Below are 13,789 nucleotides of genomic sequence, written 5' to 3'. Positions count from 1 at the left end.
ATGTGTGTGGGTGTGTGTGTGGGGGGGGTGGTGGTGGGGGGGGGGGGGTGTTTGGATCAGGAGTACAGTTCTCTCATGTAAATCCTGAGGTAAGCGTCTCAAGCACGTAGCACTTCATAACAAGGGCATTGCCTTACAGACCACACGCAAGATCGGCACCCAGCTAAAGCCGAGCCGAGGGTAGAAAATCCTGTCAATGTGCGTCTCTGTGTGTGGCACTGAGGAAGGGACATGAGGAGGAAGGTCTGGTTTAGTCCTCAATGCAGCTGTCCTGGCCGGGGTGAGGGCCGAGCAAGTCTGCCTTTATCCTTTTCTGTATGTGCCTTTACTGAAGATGTTGTTGTGATGTCTTGTAGCTCATTTCCGAATTTACAGTGGCTGTGAAAACAAATCAAAAGTTAGTTTGGAAATCATTTTCTCCAAAATTATTTCACCCTTAAAGTTCTAATGCCCCATAATGAATGTGTTTGCCTCTAATTGTGAACAGAAGCGCAGAGGAAGCAGTTAGGTCTTATTGCCAGATTAGATTTAGCAACGGTAATGACCTTTCACTGATTATTTTATCTCTTAAAACTCCTAGTGATGAATCAGATGACTTTCTCTGGCCATAAGGAATTTGTCGATTACCAAAGCTTTTGGCAACAAATCTGTGCAGCTAACTCAAATGTGCAGTAATCCAAAGATTTTCTTTAAAGGCCTTAATTCAAAGCTTAAGTCACTGTGCCAAAGGAGGCTATGCTTCGTTAGTTACTTGGGTGTGGAGTAATGTTGGGTGCCCTGGATCGCAGCATCAGGGGCTGTGATTGTCTGTCTGCCAGTGACCAGCTCTTTCATCAAACCCTGAACCCCAAGAAGAGAATTACATCCCATAACTGCAGAGTCAAAGGCTCATTGGGTCTGCTATCTGCAGTGTCAAGTAGTGGTGGCTACAAGAAGCAAAAATACAAGGTTGTGAAGGACTATAAGATGACTACAATTATTAATGTTCACATGCTGCAACTTTGACTTGTTACTTTGTCATTGGTTTCTTTCGTTCATGTCATTGCTTGGACATTCAGCATATCTGTATACAACGGTTGATGCTATCTAAAGAAAGTGCACATAAAACGGTTCATGCCTAATGAATGACATTATGTACTTAACATAAAGTTACAAACGGCTAGGTTTAGTCAAGCAAAGTTACTTTGGTTGGGGACAGGAAAAGAAACATGGTGACAAAGTACCTTGAAATGACTCAAAAGCCCTGTTTCCACCAAGCAGTCTGGTACGCATTTTTCCACTGTGTTATGGATGGTATCAATGAAACCATTCCTAACTGTCCCCATATTTGGTCACTCCTCAGTTTGTTGGTTGGTCAATAGTGGACTGTCACTCTGCTCAGGGCTGAGTTGTGGCTGGTTTTGAGGCTTATGTAACTATATGATGAAATGATGCTTTGCTGCCTTTCACAGCAGCTGTAAACTGAGAAAAAATAACTCAATTCACTGGGCCGAATGCCGGCAACTTTTAAGGTGGAATGTTTACTTGTCATGTTACTCAATGTATGAGCTGACAATGCGAATCCATCAGCACACCTTAAATTTCAATGTGACAACTTTGACCACTCCATTAGTTTTTATTGTCTCTCTTGGATGACATACATTTTAGTAATGAGTAAATCTTAAAGTGTTTAAGAATATATTTTGACTTCGATTGGATTATGTGAATTGTATATATTCTAATCCTCGCATAGAGAAAACAAAAAGCATCGTGGAGCGTCGTTCCTGTGGGCAACAGCAACGCTAAACCCTTGCGCTTGCCTGAGAAGGACTAAATGCACAAACTCGCTATTTTTAAATATCGCATGGAGAGAGAGTCTCACTGCAGCCTGTTCTGTTTTGTTTTGAAAATGTCGGTGTGCAACCCTGTTCTGTGGACAATAAATGAAGTGATCTGTGTCAACGGTAATGAGGAAATACAAGTACTGTTTGTGGCGAAAACACTGGACCTAGGGTCTAGGTACCATGTCTGAAAAGTTCCTTTTTTTTTTAAAGGTACCACACCGAAAGTGTTTGGTGGCAACGGGGATAAAATTCACTTTGTTTCAGGTTTTCTGACCCATCCACCACGCAAACTGCAAACTACTTTCTTCTTTACTCCCATCAGCACATTGTTCACATTAATGTAACCGTCATGATTACATGGGTTATGTATGAATTATGATGCGTTACATTTTGTAAGTGTAAGTGAGAACAGCCTGGTACATGTTTAGTCTGATTTATGAGAATTCATGAGATTGAGTAGCCCACACTCATTCTACAAAACGACACCAATTTGAATTAAAGCTATGCAATGTGCAACATCCTGTCATCTGTCTTAACTAGAACAAAACTGAAAATGTTAACTAGAAACCCTATATTATTCTGTGTTGTCTGTATTCTAGATCAACAAACTAGCCAGAGCTGAGGCAAATTCAAATAAACTGATATTTGTTAAAGTCTCTACTGTCATCAGCATGTTGGATACAGCAGTAAGATCTATTGCTGATTGCCGTTCACAGCGTATAGCTGCAGGGCCAGAGGTCCCATTTGTTGCACAGCGCTGGTCTACCATACTCGGTTCAGCGGTTGTGTAAAAGAGTCTGCAGTCGTTTGCTCTGCAGCAGAGCTCTAATGCCGCGTTTCTGGTGGTTAATGGCCTCCCATGAGCCCGCTCCTGTTTTACTGCCCAGCCTGTGGGAGGGAGGAAGGGAAAGAGTGATGGCGCCTGGGGGGAAAAAGAAGTACAGGAGCCCAGAGAGAGAGAAAAAACAGAAGGAAGGACGGGGAGAAAGTTCGCAGGATGAAAGGAGGGAGGAGTGATGCATTGAGATGTGGAGGAAGAAAGAAGTTGACAAGGGTAAAAATGCAGAGAGGGACAGGGATTGTGGTGTGAGACACGGTGTAAGGTGACCCAGAACCCTGCAGCCAGCCCGACTCCTGCTGATGGATGGGCTGTTCAAAAGGAGATGTCTGACTACTGGAGCTAAACACTTGACATTTAGCCACAAAGCATCCTTATTCAGTAATGTGCCTTTCTGCTGAGAAAACTCGCCTTGAAACAACAAACATAAACTGAGTATGTGATAAGTAAGTTTCTAATTTCTTCGCAATGTAATCACAGGCACAAACGCAGGAAGAAATGCGACTCTGGCTGTACACAGTCACCACCCTGACATGAGCTATTTATTTCACACAGTTCCTGTATGTCTGCAGTGTGTGAGTGTGTGTGTTACTGGTCTCTGTATGTGGCCTCCAGTGTACAAAGGTCCACCATCAAGTTCAGGGTCACATTCACACCCATTAATCACAGATGAGCCACCAGATTAAAGTACAGCCTCAGCTTCTCCCATTCAGACGCGTTGTGGTTCGCCCTTTACGTAAACTTTAAAATTTACTTCTGATCTGTGTTACATTTCAGCCCCGTTGTGTGCAGACAAACATTGCTCCAAAGTTTCAAAAGTTTCGCGAAATGTGTATATAATGATCCACAAGGAAAAGAATTTCCATTTCATGCACTAGACCACTTATAAAATATAATACTTTGGATATATTTCACTTTATATGATGAACTTTTAATAAAGTCCTGGAACAAGTGGAGCTGAATATACTGTATGTCATACCTTTAAACGTGCCGAAAAAATGTTTTATTTGACCATATACGAGGAAAAAAGGATATATTGTGGATAAAGTGATTTTTAATGAGTCTGAGAAGGCTGCTCTGTCTCGGTCCGTCTCTGTTTAGCTTGGGCTTTAATGAAAGCTAAGAGGAAGCTGCGGTTGTACTTTAGTACATTTGTAGTCTATAGAGTTGGAGTCAGTTATAGGGCAGAGAGATGAGCAGCCACACCAAAGCACCCTCGCTGCAGTTATATATAGAGCCTGTTCACCCCCGCCCTGCTCTGGAGGTGAATGGGCTGTAAGCAAACACATTCTACAGCTTACATGACCTGTTTTCACACCCACCTCCTTGGTTCTGCTTTTCTTTCCTCTTCCCATTCTCACATCTCTTAACATCCCTTGTTCTTAGTTTGTGGTTTGGCAGAGCAGCTCAGCGTGTGGTTCGAGAGAAAATAAAAAGAGCACAAAGCAGTCTGGTGGGATAGCTATTAGCGTAACGTATCAGTTCACTCCCTGTCATGATTGTTGCCTCCATTTGTATTTATATATGCGTAAATATACTGTTTCCTCTGCAATTTTGATTTACTGTGTTAGCAGAAACTTCGAAATGCACACCCATGCTGCAACCAAAATTGTTCCCTCACATATACAAGGACATTGTATGTGTATGCGTGTTGTGGCCGGGCTGGGATAACAATTTAGGCCGGGAATCTAATGCCATCCTGGGCTAAGAGTCTACAGTTCTTAGTAACGAGCCCCGTCTCCTAGATATTATGTTTATATGCAAGTTATTTGAAACAGTAAATACGATTTGAGGGAAATGTAATTCAGAGCGATTAATGCTTTCTATTAACATAATGAGGAAATGCAGCCAATTAACGTACCTGGAATGACACAAAAATGTTGATACTGAATGTATCAGTAGAAATTTTCACTTGGTATACTTTTAGCCATGGTTTTAGATACCTTTTATATTAACATTCTTCCAAAATCATGACTTACTCTAACCTTAACTGAAGTGCATTTGTTGCCAAAATCTGAAACAGAAGTCTTTGTTACTATGTTTTTTATTAAAATGTAACAGGCCATAGGAGTCTGGCCATGGATCAAGTGTCAAGGTCCTGCACTTTGTATTCCCGCCATCCTCCTCAACCACCTTCCTTGGAAGCCTACACAGCGCATGAATGGAGTGTTTCGTTAAGTGAAAGAGACGTTTCCCTCAACAATTAAGAAAACAGTTTAGTGACATAAAAATCTAATTTCTAGAAGACAGTGTTTGCCCCCAAGTGTTGCTACATGTCATCTCGTCTTTGCCTCTCGTTGCATTTATAACGCTCTGTGCCAAATACCTAAGTTCAAGGAGAGAGGAAGTGTGACAGAAAGCGAAAGAAAGACACAGGGTGAAAGAACAAGAAGGAATGAGAGACAGAGAGCGAGAGAGAAAGGACGCTGACAGCAACAGGATACATGGACAGTGTCACGGAGGCCAGTGCAGTGTGCAATTGGTCGAGGCCTCCCATGGTGCCGTGACTGTTTTCTGCGAACTGGCTGCGAGTGTGTGAGAGGTCAGAGCTGGACGGACACTGTGGCCATTGTCCTGAGATGGCTCGCCACTCATTTCCTCTCACTGACCAGGTGTTGAGGCCAGACAGATGACCTGCAAGGAGTCTTTGTGTGTGTCTGTGTGTGTATAAGCACTTTCACACATGCTGCTTTTACCATTAATAAAACTTTCAATGTGTAATGGGTCAGGTGTAAATAACAGTTGAAATGATATACATTTATGGCTCATGGTGTGATAGTATTACTGCTAAAGCGCCATGCAGATGTAATGCTGGGTGTGCTCCAATTTCAGTGCTTGTGCTTTCAGTTTCATGTAATAGATTACTTTAGATATAATAAAGGGGTCATACGACAAAACGACACCTCAACTGCAACCCCCTTGGCAATATCATTAATAATACACAACTTAAGTAAGGGTCATATTTGTAAGCACGTGTGTTTGTGCACCCTAAGTGTCCCACCAAGCTCCCTAAGGGTGCCACTCACCCCCCAAGTCCTGAAAAAATGTTTACACTATTTAACTTTCAATCGTTATTGAGCTCATACCCCTCCTCTTCTCTCTACAGAGTAAACTCACAAGGTGTTGTTTTTATTACTCTTTCTTGGTTGGTCCTGGTTACCATGTGGAGCTCCTGCTGTGTGTGTAAATCAACACCTTGTCGCACACACACAGCTTCTCGCCACCTGTGACAAAACCCAGAGAAAAGAAATTGGCACAGTAAAATTTACAAAATAATATTAAGAGCGTGTGTGTGAGAGAGATCTGTCTCCTGTTCTCCTTTTTGTTATGCTGTTCACTCATCACGTGATGCATCGGTGACTGGAAAACAATAACAGTGCCAGAAGACACTTTCCACTCACACACTTTCCATATCCCTGAGATGGATACTGACAAACACACATGCAGACACCAGTCTGTGGTGTCACTAACAGCTGCTGCCCCACCAAAAAAAGGTGAAGAGGGGAAGAAATAGACTCAAGGGTGGGAATGATGGGAGACCCAGTGAAAAACTGCATGGCGAAAATACCGGCTTATGTGGATTTGGATGGAAGTCTCAAACAGAGCAGACTTTTAAAAAGAAATTTGTCAGATTTGACTGGTTTAGTGTGGCCTCGGTAGCACTGTGACAAATCAAAGACACACTCTCTCCCACGCTCTGTCTGTGGTCCAGCTGCTTTTCCCATTAGGCAGCGGCAGCCACAGACACTCACCTGATCAATCACAATCACTCATTCGGGATCAGGAATGTCATACATCAACTCTCCTCACTACACAATATCTTAACTAAAGTAGTGCGCACACTCAGATCTCTGCAAGGCAGCCGCCCGAGCTGATCGTGCCCACTCTAGACAATTCCAGCAGAAGCGACGCAGCAGGTTTCAGAGGCGTCCCAGAAAAATACACGCCTCATATATTCGTGACGGAGCGGCACGTTGCACAGAGCAGATCGAGTTCTCCTGCTAACAGGCACTGTATGTGAAACATAGATACAGTATAATGATAAGGATGAATTTTTAATAACTAAAACACAGCCACTAATCTTTGATCCATGCCATTCATAAGTGGACTTTCTACAGCATTAACTTTGTCTGTAGGCGATAGCACAACACAAGGGAAATAACAGTACACACAATTAAATATGTTGCCTGCTCACTTACTTCCTTGCTTTTGTTGTAGAACCACAAATATCAAGTAAAAAAGATCAAATCAACAAAATCTGCAAGTCTACAAAACCAGGCAGGCAAAATGCTCCGCTTCTGAAACAGAAGTGTGGTGTGAGGTTGCAGCCATGGCAGCGGTGGTGCGGCGCAGCAGTGCTAGGTGGGGCTGCATGATTAATCAAAAAAAAAAAATCTTGATTCATATGTCCGTGCAATCTCATTTCTAAACGACGACGATTCACCTGCTTCTATTTCCCTTTGCATTCTCGCCATGCTGCATCATGTGTTGACTTATTTGCTGCGGAACAATCCCAGTTGCTATCAAGTGTTCCCTCTACCAACGGGATCCCCCACCCCCGAAATAAACAAAATATTTAATTTATGTTATTTACTTAGTTTATGTGCACTCGTTTGATTTTAACTCAGTGTGAGAGCCTTAACTGTGTTTTCCTTTTGCTCAGCTGCATTTCCTCCTGTCTCAGAGAAATGAGAAACGACAAATGTCACTGACACAGGTGATGTTACTTGAGTTAACAACCTCTCGGTACATCACTGTAAATGCAATAAAACCTCCCAGACAAGTGCAGTTTATCATTGTAATCCACTTAAAACTGAAGATAGACATGTTGACCCCAAAGTAGTCGAGCGGAAACTGACGGGCTTTCCCCCTTCCCCCTTAAGAATTAATAGGAAATGACACGTTGACTGTTTTTCAGCCACTTAATTCAAGACAAGTGTGTCATAATAATCAGTGTAGGCTCAGGATTGTAAAATGCTGTTCAGTGTTTTGGCATCCAATGAGCTTTCAAACTCAGGGATCTGTTTCCCAACCTGGATTTCCTGGATCACATTTCATGTCTCACTTTGCATTTTTGCAATTCTTGGTCAGAACGCCCGCTCAGGACCCAAACTGCACTGTTCTCAGTTGGTCCGTAATTGCTAGCAATGCTCCTGGACACACCTATCTAAAGCTCCTCATCTTCTACAGTCACCTAGAGTCCATGCAGTCGTCAGTCCAATGCAGGTCCAGTTACCAAACATTTCCGTCTCAGGTAGAAATAATAAATAGTAAGGCTGGGCAGGTCAGATTAAAGAGACCGGTGTGTATTTTCATACAGCTGAAGACAAGGGCTGCATACTAAAGCTCTAATGCCCCACAGATGGTTCCACTCACTTTTAGTCAACTACAGGACGTACCCTCTCTCCATCCTGGCTATATGATATGCTGAAGCTTGACCAGACCTCTGATATGTCTGCGTAGTCTTTGTGGGAGGATAGACTCTGCACAGGAATTCGTCAGGGATTTACCACGTCAGATAATAATCTGTATGTCAGTGTGCAGTCGACGTTTCTCACTGATTCAGGTTGTTGAGAAAAATACAGAAATTATTAACCATTGACTCTTGCTGGAAAAGTTCAAAGTAGAGCAAACACTCTTTATATAAAAGGAACTGGTCTTAAGATATTTTCTGTCAACAAAAGTCTGCAGTAGAAAACAGTCTTTATTACAAGAGAATGCCACAAGAAAATGAGTTTTCTTTCCAGACTCACTGTTGACATTTAACAGTCACAGAGACAGAGAAATCCAGCCAGAATAAACATCCTCTCTTTCCATGATTATGACTTGTGTTCCCCTTCTCCTGTAAAACCAGCAGCTGCAACAAGTTCGGGCAGGGTTTTTTTTATTGGAATGTGCCCAATAACATTTTTGATAATGTTGAAAATCATAGGTTTAATACAATAAAAGTAGATGAGTAGGATTGAGAAATACTGCATCATGTCTGGAATCGGAAGATATAGCTATAGTTTACATGTAAAATAGCTAAAGGACAATAGACTGATCTCAGACTGTACTGAGTATTGTTTAAAGCCCAGCCTTTAATGGTGCTGGTTTTCTATTTAAACAGGATGACCATGGATTATACACCCCATCCACCATTCTCTCTCCAACCGATATGCTAAAGCTCGACCAGACCTCTCATAATGTCTTTGTAGACATTCTTGGAAGAGATACTTTATACAGCAATTCGTCAGGGATTTACTGCGTCAGATAATAATCTGCCTGTCAGAGTCTCCAATGTGCACACAAGAGAGCTCAAGCGTTTGGGAAAAATGTTGAAATCATTATCAGGTTTGATTTAATTGCCACCCACCATGCTACTGTAGGTCAATTTAAAGGAATAGTCTGCTTTAAAACATTAAAGTAAAGCAACTTCCTTTTGGTTTGTGACAGTGTATACTGTATGTCCAACACCTATACCTAACACACAGCCATGTAAGAGAAGGAATGATGAATTAATGTGTCTTTTGAGTGCTGCTGGTGCTTAAAAACAGTGACCAGAAAATGTTAAAGTATCCAGAGGGGCATTAGACAAAAAATAAATACTAGAGAAAAAAAATGTGTTCAGACCATTCATCATTTTGTGACCCCTCAAATTGATTTTGTGTCCCACTGAGACCCAAAGGTCAGGAACCAATTGTTTAAAAGGAAACACACGATGGAGTGTGGCGTTCACATGTAACATATAGGTAATATATAGGTCATTGCGTTTAGGGATGACAGTTTTGGTTTATTTAGCTTTTGATAACCTGACACCCATTAACCAGTAACTAACCAATTTTTATAATAAAAAGAAAAGAAAAGAAAAGCGCAAAATGATGTTAAATAAAAGAGGCCTTTCCTTTTAGTCCGGCCTCCCATTGATTTACTGAGCTTTATTAGAGGTAGTTAAATTTATATGTTTTGTGACTTTTATTTCATTTTCAATCAGCTTTGCTGTCGGACAGCCGGCTCACTGCATTAACATGTGAAAATGTAGCGCCTACTGCCGACCCCACGACCTCAACTAGTTAGCTAACATAAACCCTGGCCACTCTGCACTGTGCATCACCTGGGTTAGTTGCAAGCCAGCTAGTGATGCCACTTATTTGTGATTACCACTACGGAAATATGGTGACCATCAAAACCTCTTTATCATTGTTAACCAATGATTGTTAGCACCACTAGTCGCGCTGACATCGCTAGTGATGCTAACAGAGCTAATGGTGATAACATTGACTTAGTTAACAACTTTAAAGTGGGTTTTATCAGGGTGACCTAGAGGGAGACTAGATATGGGCACAATGTTTCCACGGCCACACTGTTGGGTCGGGACACCAGCGTTACTAGCAGTTATCACCGAATAAGTGGCGCTGTTAACTAGCTCCCACCAGACCCAGGTGATGCGCAGTGCAGTAAACTGATGCATAACAAATTAACCTATAGGCAAACATGCATGACTGGTCAAACATATTCCCTGAGGTTAACCCATTAACGGTCAATCGTTGACATCCTGAATTGCAAGGAAAAGGCCTATAGTGTGGTAAATAGGCGTAGATTTATACTACTGTTAGAACTATATATCTGTCACATTCTGAATGTTGACCTGTATCTAACCATAAATTCAGCCTTTTTTAATAAGCAAATTGCAGTCACCTAACTTAAAGGATAGGTTCACTTTTTGTCAAGTCTGTCTTAAAACAATAGTAAGGGGGGCCATATGTAAATTGAAACAGCGTTTGCTTGATGCAATAATTCCTCCTTGTCATACTGGCATTTATGAGAGCCCTTCCTAACGAGCTTCCAATAGGAAAGATGGCAGACAAAAGCCAAAGTCCTTGATCCTTGGAATGATGTATTTCAAATTTGCCTGAAATTAATATGATGATTAAGTAGTCTGGGTTCATCAAATCAAGGCAGTATCACTATCCTCACTTATATTTTGAGAAGCTACAAATTATAATCAGCAACAAAATAAGACTGAAAAGCTGGAAATCAGAAATGAAGTACAGAGAGTTGTTGCATAGAGAAGATACACCATGTTATGTAGCTGCATTGGTGTGAACTGGCAGGTTTTTAGAATGTTGCAGAACGGCGCACTGCAAGCAGTTGCCTGTTTCAGCTCATCTTGATGCAAATCTTTGGTCTGAACTGGGCTTAAGACTGAAGCACTCAACAGCTGAGTCATGATAATGTAAAAATATCCAGTATTTGGCTTTTTCCTTTATAAGAATTTAGACTATGTTTTACAGTAAAAATTTCAGCTTGCACTGCAGTGCTGGTGAAGCCTTCTGGAGCTGTTTTACTTCCATCTAAACAGGATGACCTTAGATTATAAACACCTTTCCACTTTGTATAAATCTGGGAGAAGGTCTGAAGTTTTGTCATCAGACTTTTATTTCCTCTTTTTTAATAACTGTCTGGTCACATCCGTTTCTCTCTTCACTTCTGCATTACGGTGCAGGCTGTTAAAGGGCATCTGCAGCGTCTCCAATGCACTGTGCTCTTTACAATGGAGGTCACAGAAGTGTCACGTATTTGAAATGGCTGAACGCTAATATAGTTGATTACATGGTGAAAGGTCTGTTTTGGTCGAAGAATGTGGATACCACAGAGTGCACCAAAGTTCACATTTACATCCCGACTTCGTTTTATTAAACAGAACACTCCATTCATTCAATCAAATCTGCTGAACTCACAAAAGTTTTAGTCCTTCAGTTGGGCTTCACTGACTTTTAATGAAAAACTGTACTTATAACTTTGATTGCTCAACAGTGTCCAATTTAGGCTATTAAGTTTAATTTCGAGCTTGTAAACAGTATAACTTGGTCTACTGCTCTTCTGTTGTTAAGCCACTAATCACGCTGGAGCCTTGAATAACTGTTGTTTACCAAGTTCACCAACAGTATGCTAATCTGTACAGACACATAATTATCTCTTAAGACTTCTTGCTATCTCTTGGCTCCTCTGTTCCTTGAATTTCCTCAGACGCAACTTTTTGGTCAGGCTTAATTGTCTTGTCATTTGGACTAATTTGATTTAAATGAGATTGTGCTGATGGAACGGGTCATGCCTCAGTTCAACCATTCATCATGTACTTTATTCTATTATAATAAGACAAAAAAACACTTTCATAACAGACAAATTATTCATCCATGTTGTTTTATGTAATGCTATTAGATTGGGCCAGTCTGTCTGGCTCTCTCCCCGTAGGAAGATAGGCAGGAGAGACAGCAGAACACTTAGTACAGAGGGGCTTTGTTAAGGTAACACACACACCCAAGCGTGCATCCATGTGCACGCAGACACACAGACTTCTCAGCACCGCGGCGGCAGGCAGTCCCACTCCGTTAGGGGTAAAAACACAGAAATTAAACGCTGCGTGCTTGTGGTTTTTAATTTAGCGTGCTGACAGCCATCCAATAGTCCTGTGGTGACAGTGGATAACTTTACGACCCTGGTGAGCACAGCCTGGGACAAGGACCAGGACAGACACCCACTTCAGCTACAACCCCGACATGCGCACACACACACACACATACACACACACACTTCATCGAAAATTGAATCTGGAAGGACTGAATTACTACTGCAGATGTTCGCCGTTTGATCAATCATTTCCAGCTCTCATTGGGGGGACATAATGGAGCTATTGATCATGTAGTGAAAACATTTCTGTGGTGAAATAATAATAATATTGTCAAAAATAAAAATTTAAACAGTTACTCACACACAATATGCCAAGTCTGTATCGGTTGCTGCGGTCTCTGTAATTGCCTGTTTTAGAACCAAATACCCACTTTCCTGGACAATATCAATAGCAGCCACACACACACACACACACACACACACACACACACACGCACATTGTGTGTGCAACACGTTCCACTTCACCATTGTGCTGACTGCCTGTTAAGTAGTGCTGACTGCATAGTATTTGAAATGGGTGTTCTCTACTTCGAATCCTCAGAGTGAAAGGTGGACATGTATGTGAAGATTTTATGGTTAAGAAAGCATCTCCTGGATCAGATTACCATAGTTCCATTACGAGCTGATGAGTGATGAAAACAGATCTGACTCTGTGTCTTTGCTCAGTGAAAGCTTGTGGCTCGGTGTCTTTGCTATTGATTGGCTAAACCCTGTCCTGAGTTGCCAATATTGACATGCTGTCAAGTGTCTCACTGCCATTTGGCTGCGCTCACGATGACCTTGGTGGTGGTTTGAGCTAAACATCATTGTGCTGTGAGGAGTAAAACACTGTTCAGACCAACATTAGCAATGCGTAAAAAGCAATGTGGCTTCCTCATTCATTTCAACGACACCATCATGTTGGCACAGCATGCGCAGTGACACAGAGGGCCCTGTAAAACAAAGTTCGGTCATTGTAATCAAATATATATAATGATAATCACCTTACAGCCAGCTGGCCAATCTGACCTCTGATATGGTGCCGGCTGGAGCCCATAACATTTTCTAATTCATGATGAAAGTCTATTTTTTTGTCATCTGGCATAGGCTCCTGCCCCCTGTGACTCCTAACAGGATAAGCAGTTATGGAAAATGAATGAAATGAATGAATTTACTTTGAGCGTAAATAAGGGACTAGAGCGCATTCAAAATTAGACGTTCGACCAATTTATCAGTTTGGCCGATCCATCAGCACCAATAGAACCTTATATAAACTATCGTTAATGGTAGAATGGGGCTCCGATAGTGGCTGATGGCTGTATCCTCGACTGGTCAGGTGAGTATAGCCATGATCCTTTTGCATGGAGTACCCCACAGGCAAAGTGAAGGTAATGTGTGCTTTAGATCTGCCTCGCACTAGCAATGTATGTGAAATTGATTTCTTATTTCTAAACAGTAAAGATGAGCCGTGGTACTGCTTTTGTGGTTACCGTCATACTTTTGTGGTACTCCGGCTACAGCGGCAGAATGGGGCGCAGCAGCCGGTAAACTCACAATTATTTTGAGACCAGGAGGGGCCGGCACTCAGTGTCCCCCAGCCATAAATGCTCAACAACCTCCCAATCTCATTTCTCACTGTACATAAGACATCATTTTCTCAGAAAGCAATTATCCTTGCATTTTTCTGGCGATAAAGAAT

The sequence above is a fragment of the Epinephelus moara genome, chromosome 20 (genome assembly GCF_006386435.1).
Source record: "Epinephelus moara isolate mb chromosome 20, YSFRI_EMoa_1.0, whole genome shotgun sequence".
Taxonomy (NCBI): domain Eukaryota; kingdom Metazoa; phylum Chordata; class Actinopteri; order Perciformes; family Serranidae; genus Epinephelus; species Epinephelus moara.
Note: the sequence above shows the minus strand (reverse complement) of the source record.